We start from the raw sequence: 6,748 nt of genomic DNA, 5'->3' as shown, positions 1-6,748 counted from the left end.
TGCACTTAATAAAGTAAACCTGGATTTGAAACGGGATTTGAGCGATGGAAGGTTGAAGTTGGATTGAGTGATTGATGCTGGATTTGAACAAATGAAGTTGAATTTAGGGCGATTTGAACGAAAATATGTATTTGGAGGGATTTGAATGAATGAAGCGAATTTCAGTGATTGAAGATGAATTTTAGCGATTGAAGCTGCATTTGAAGTGAATAACACAAAAGATTTGAGTGATGTAGCCGATTTTCCATGGAGGAAGAAGGAGAAAGGTATGAAGAAAAGAGGAAGGAGAAAGGTATGAAGAAAAGAGGGAGGAGAAAGAAAAAAGGCTTTTTTGTTGCCTTTTTTGCCAGAGGCCCAATTAGAGTAATAAATTTATGGGCTTATATTATACATTAATTTTGATACAAGTTATTTAGTGTGGCTGATTAAGTGTGGCTAATATTTCTTGTAGTGTTGGAAGCAATGTTCAACTTTGCCCTATGCTTTTTACACATAACCAAAGGCAAGTTTCATGTCTGAATTTGTATCAAGCATGTAACGACTAACAACTTGAAGGAGATATAATATAGTTTGAAGTAGGAGAAGTACATAAAATTCATTTATGTAACAATGTGCATTTCAAGTAAGAAAAAGGCAATAGTAACAAAAATAAGAAGGCAATAGCAGAAAAGAAAGAGATCTCAGTAGAGAAGGAATCCCACATTACTCAATACCCATTCACTACATAATCCTTCAATTTAATACTCCTCTTTCTGTTGCACATGCTTTTCCCTGTAGCCTCTACACCAGGATCTGCTGCCACGTGTCCATTCCGCCTAACATAATCCTTTGCAGATTCTTTGATCATAACGGAATTGCTCACGCCAGCCTTTGCTTCCTTTTCACATGTTGCAATTCTCCCTTCATCGAAAGCAACCTTTCCCCAAGGTTGAATTGAGGTTAAGAGTTATGAAATTCTTGTACATCTTCCCAAGAAGTTTCATGGTCCAATGTGGCATCCTACTGTACCAAAATCTGTGGAATATCTTTAGAATTCTTAAAAATCTCACGATGCTGCAATATCTGAATTGGTTCTACAAGAGGACCTTCCTTAGTAGTAGTTACAGGCAATGGAACATAAGGTTGAAGTGCATTGCCCTGAAATTTCTTCAATTATGAGATGTGAAAAACCGAATGGATTTTTGCAGATGTAGGCAAGTGCAATTTATAAGCAACCTCCCCTTTTTTTTTCATCACTTCAAAAGGACCAAAATATTGCAAAATGAGCTTGTGATTTTCCTCAAGGCCAAGGAATGTTGCCTATATGGTTGGGGTTTAACCAAAGCTAAATCACCTACCTCGAGTTTGAAATCCTTGCGTTTCTTATCAGCTTGTTGTTTCATATAATTCTGAGCTTTTAACAAATTGCTTTTAAGTTGTTGAAGTAACTAATCTCTCTCTTGTAACACATATTGAACCGAAGGTGGATCTTGAGAGTGAAATTCATACTTGACCACTGTTGGTGGTGGCCTACCATACACATCTTGAAATGGAGACATTCTAAGACTATGATGATAAGAACTGTTATACCAAAATGGAGCACAAGAAAGCATCTTGACCCAAGATCTAGGATTATAAAAAACAAAATATCTTAAATACATTTCCAAGGTTTTGCAAAGATTCTTTGTTTGACCATTTGTTTGTGGATGGTAAGAAGAACTCATAGCCAATTTAGTGCCTTGAGCTTTGAAAAGATGTGGCCAAAAAGAACTGATAAACACTCGGTTCCTATCAGAAACAGTAGATTTGGGAATACCATATAGCTTTACAATATTATTGATGAAAGCTTCAACCACTGACTTACTTGTAAAATCAGTTTTTAATGGAATGAAATGGTCAAACTTGGACAATCTGTCAATGACAACCAGGATAGTAGTCAAACCATTGTAGCTAGGCAATTTGGTGATGAAATCCATAGCAATATCTTCCCAAATCATATGAGGAATATGCAAAGGCTGAAGTAATCCAGTTGGCATAATATTTACAATCTTGGCTTGTTGACAAATAGAAAATTTCCTACAAAAGTTCTGATTTCTTGATGTATCTTTGACCAGAAAAAATGAGAGGTTATTGCTGCCAATATTTTGGTCATACCAGCATGACCTCATGCCTTAAAACCATGGAATTATTCCATTAATCTAGTCTTGAAAACTTGATATGAAGGATCCCTTATACAATAACACATCCTGCCACATAGAATAGTCCATGTTGAGGTTAGTATCAGATGATGCTGTCACAAGTAAATCCTTAAGAGTGGACTCAATAGCTTGTAATGCAATTAACTCCTCTAACCAAGTGACAGGTTGAGAGCAAGCGAGGAAAAAACTCCTTGATAAGGCATTAACAGGGATGTTTTCTTTTCCTAGTTTATATTGAATGGTGAAGTCATAGCCCAAGAGCTTAGGCAAACACTGCTGTTGCCTAAGGGTTTGTAATGATTGTTCTAGCAATTCCTTTAAACTCTTTTGGTTTGTTTTGATTATAAACTTATGGCCCAAAAGATAATGCCTGAATTTGAGCAGGGCTTCAGTGATTGCAAATAATTCCCTTGCATAGGCAGATTGTTGTTGCATTCTAGGAGATAATTTCCTTGAAAAGAAAGCAACTGGATGACTTTCTTGACTAAGAACAGCCCCAATTCCTAAACCTGAAGCATCTGTCTCCAAAATGAAAGGAATTTTAAAATTGGAGCATCTAAAATAGGAGCAGTAGTGAGTGCTTTTTTTTAACTGTCATAAAGATGTTGTAGCAACTTGAGACCACTTAAAGCAATCTTTTTTGAGTCAATCAGATAAAGGAGCACTAATTTTAGCATATTTTTTGACAAATCTTCTATAATATCCAGTTAAACCCAAGAAACCTCGAAGTTGTTGCAATGTATTGGGTTGAGGCCATTTTTGAATAGCTTCTAGTTTACTATTATCTATAGCAACTCCCTCAACTGAAAGTAAATGGCCCAAGTATTCAATTCTTTGCACACTAAAAGAACACTTAGATAATCTAGCAAACAGCTTATGGCTCTGCAAGATTTCCTAAAAAGATTTCAATTGCACAAGATGATCTGTCCATGATGAAATGTAAACTAAGATATCATCAAAGAAAACAAGGACACATTTCCTCAAAAGGCCTTTGAAAACTTCAGTCATAAGACTGTGAAATGTTACTGGTCCATTAGTCAACCCGAATGGCATAACCAACCATTCATAATGCCCATGGTGAGTTCTAAAAGCTGTTTTGTAGTGATCTACAGGGTCCACTAAAATTTGGTGGTTACCAGATCTTAGATCAAACTTGGAGAAAAAACATGCCCCAAACAATTCATCAATTAGTTCATCCACAATAGAAATTGGAAATGAATATTTGACAGTAATGGCATTAAGTGCTCTATAATCAGTATACACCCTCCATGACCCATCATTATTTTTGATTAAGATGAGTGGAGAAGAAAAAGGATTCTTGCTTGGTTGAATAATACCCTCTTTTAACATGTCTTCAACCAAATGTTCAATTTCTTCTTTTTGACTATGGGGATACCTGTAAAGCTCAACCTTAACAGGATTGGAACCTTCTAGCAAAGGTATAGAATGATCATGTGATCTAGGAGGATGTAGTGAAGTAGGAATAGGAAACACCTTGTTGTACTTTTGCAATAAAAAAGCTAACTCAGGCTTGATATTGTTAGGTATCAGTGGTTACAATACACCTAGAAGGGGGGGGGGGTTGAATAGGTGTCGCGGTTAGAACTACCGCTTTTCAAAATTCAACACTTAATGCTAAATCAACCCTATTTAATCGATTAATGAAGGAAGATAATCGATTATTTGAACAATCTTAATCGATTAACAAAAACAGTTTTTAATCAATTAACAGAAACAATTTTAATCGATTAACAGAAACAGGATAATCGATTAATACAACAATTTTAATCGATTAAACACAAACAGTAAGCTATTACAGAAAATGATTAATTGCAGAACAGTTAACCGATAACGAAACGAATACAGAGCTTACAGATTGTATATCAGAATAGCATCCAGTACAGCAAATGAACAGAATGTATCAATTGAATCCAATATACAAATTAATCGATTGAAAACAGTAAAGAGAGAGAGAGAAAACAAATCCTGCAATGCGAATTTTTATCCTGGTTCGTTTGCTGTCCACTGCAAACTACATCCAGGCCTCCCGGCTGACTTGGGAGATTTCCTTCACTATAATCGAATCAATGTAATTTACAAACACATTATCCAATTACAACACTTAGCAAATGACAAGAAATCAAAGAAACTATCCAATGGTTTGACTCCCTTCCTACCGATAAAGAAAACGTTTCTTTCGGCGTAGCCCCAGCCAAAGAATCTCTCGTTCTTTCCTTTTCTTACACTCTAAGCTATGAAGAAACACACAATCTCTACTGGTGATACGACACCAAGAGATTCCCTTTACAACAATTTATTCAAGAATTACAAGAGTAAAATTAAGCTATACCTAAGCTCAAATACAACAAGAAGGCTTTACTCTAATGCACATCTAACACAAACTCATGTGAAATGACAAGTATTAGTTATGAAAACAGAAGTTACAGAATCATAAACTTCATGAAAAACGCATCAAAATATGCATGAACATGTGAGGGAAAACATGAGAAATTATAACATGAAATGCACTCAATCCTAAAGCAAGGAATCTCTCATTTCTAAACTCACTAATGCACTTAACAAATAGATGCAACAATTAACACGTAGAATGCTCTAACTCTCTAATAAATGCAACATGCAACTTATGAGATTAATTCTGAAAACGCAGTTTATAAAGAATCAGTCCAGAACCCCAGATAATCGATTAAATACCTTCTTAATCGATTAACGGGACTAAAAATCATAACTGATTCTGTTTTTCAGTTTTTCAGTTTCAACAACTTAAAAATCAGTTAGGTTAATCGATTAACGTAAACCTTTAATCGATTAACTGCATTACAAAAACGTGTTCCAGTGGCAACCACTTTACACAGCAGTTGGGTTAATCGATTAAAGGTATGGTTAATCGATTAACACTAAATAAAATATGTATTTTCAAATAGAAAACATCAAATATGTTATGCACTTAGATAATACATGTTTGACACTTAGTTTTATGCCTAGAATGCATATATACATGTATTTATGTAATGCATGAACATATTATCAAATGAACATATCTCATGGATGAAATGATTTAAAAGATAAATGCATGTGAGACATGTATTAGGTGCCCTAAGCCTTCGACTCAACTTAAACTAGAATCTAGTCTAAGCCTAGTACCAAATAAAAGACTCAAGCACGTTGGATTGTTGGTTATCTTCAAGCACTTTTAGGCACACGTTGTCCTCATCAAAACCATGACGTTCAAGGAGAGCTTTCCAAAGTGTTCCTCTTGACATGCACACTTTCAATCTCCCCCTTTTTGATGATGACAAACTCTACATCAAGTTCATCAATTTTAAAGTAACAATTGCTTGATGAATAAGCTTGAAGATTGTGTTGGCAAGGTTGATGGAATGCGCACATTTATCGGAAGCTGTTATAACGATCAACCTGCACAATTGAGAAGCAACAAAACAACCTTTCTCCCCCTTTTGACATTATCAAAAAGATAACCCAGGTCAAAAAAGCTAGGAAGAGATATTAGTTAATCATAAAACAATGTTAATGAATTAATTTGGGTTTTAACAAATTAACCTGTTTCATTTATGGGTAAATTGAACAAATGCGCTTTATTGGACAAAAAAATAGCTAATAAGAAGTGAGAATGGCATACAAGATTTAATCAAATATTAAGCATTGTAAGCATTATTAAATCTCAAATGATCAAGATCCATTCACTAAGGCAAATAAGCTATTTTGACATAATTATAGCAAAAACAAAAACATTTGCATAGCATAAAGAGTAAAGAAAGTCATGAAATAGTACAGGCCATAAAGTCAATATAAAAGACAAAAAGCAAAATACGAATCAGTTCTGAAAGCAACAACGATAACTAAATCCAGAAGGTGCCACAAGATAAAAATAAACCTAAGGATAGGATAACCTAGGTCTAAGGTCAGCTAAACTAAGGTTGAGGCGGAGGATAGACAGGCTGATCATCAGGCACAGCAGTGTTCTGATTTCCCTGGATAAGCATAGACAGCTTCTGAAATTCTGAGCAGAACATGGCATTCTGAGCCTCAGCGGTAGACTGAATCATAGTCCTCAGCTCCTGAATTTTGTTATCGGTGTAGGCATTCTGACGTTCCTCGTATTGCTCCATACCTGCAAAATAAGAGTCCTTCAGCCCTTGGAAGTGCAGATCCATGCGGTTGTTAAGTCGTTGTTCCATGGCTTCCATCTGAGCTAAACCAAACACAGAGCTCTGAGGTGCTGTTCCAGACGACTCCCCCTGATTAGTTGCATTCTGATTACCCAAATCCTCCTGATGCTCATTATCCGACAAGTCCAGATCAAAGGTGGTATAGTCCTCCTGATACTGCCATGTAGTACCATACTTGTAAATTCCCATCTTATGAATGAGACTCTCACCCACCAAGTGATCTTTATCAGTGTACTCAGTAATGATGGTATCAGAAATGTCAATGCGCAAATAATCAACAATGCGGGATATGAAAATGCTATACGGGAGCAGCTTGGACTGAGACAATGAAACGCTGTTCATGATTTTTAGAATTTCCTCAGG

The 6,748-nt window shown here is 35.7% G+C and overlaps 1 protein-coding gene across 1 annotated transcript in view; it reads left to right on the top strand.

Annotated features, from left to right (window-relative positions):
* Positions 1-5,583, top strand: part of LOC109347805 (aspartic proteinase-like protein 2) — a 9,847-nt gene extending 4,264 nt beyond the window's left edge. The window contains exon 5 of the transcript XR_002107650.1: positions 5,567-5,583. The gene's annotated coding sequence lies outside the window, so the exon portion shown is untranslated. The remainder of the gene's footprint in view (positions 1-5,566) is intronic.

The sequence above is a fragment of the Lupinus angustifolius genome, chromosome LG05, assembly GCF_001865875.1.
Source record: "Lupinus angustifolius cultivar Tanjil chromosome LG05, LupAngTanjil_v1.0, whole genome shotgun sequence".
Classification (NCBI taxonomy): domain Eukaryota; kingdom Viridiplantae; phylum Streptophyta; class Magnoliopsida; order Fabales; family Fabaceae; genus Lupinus; species Lupinus angustifolius.
The sequence above is the reverse complement of the archived record's forward strand: the minus strand, read 5'-3'. Positions and strand labels throughout refer to the sequence as shown.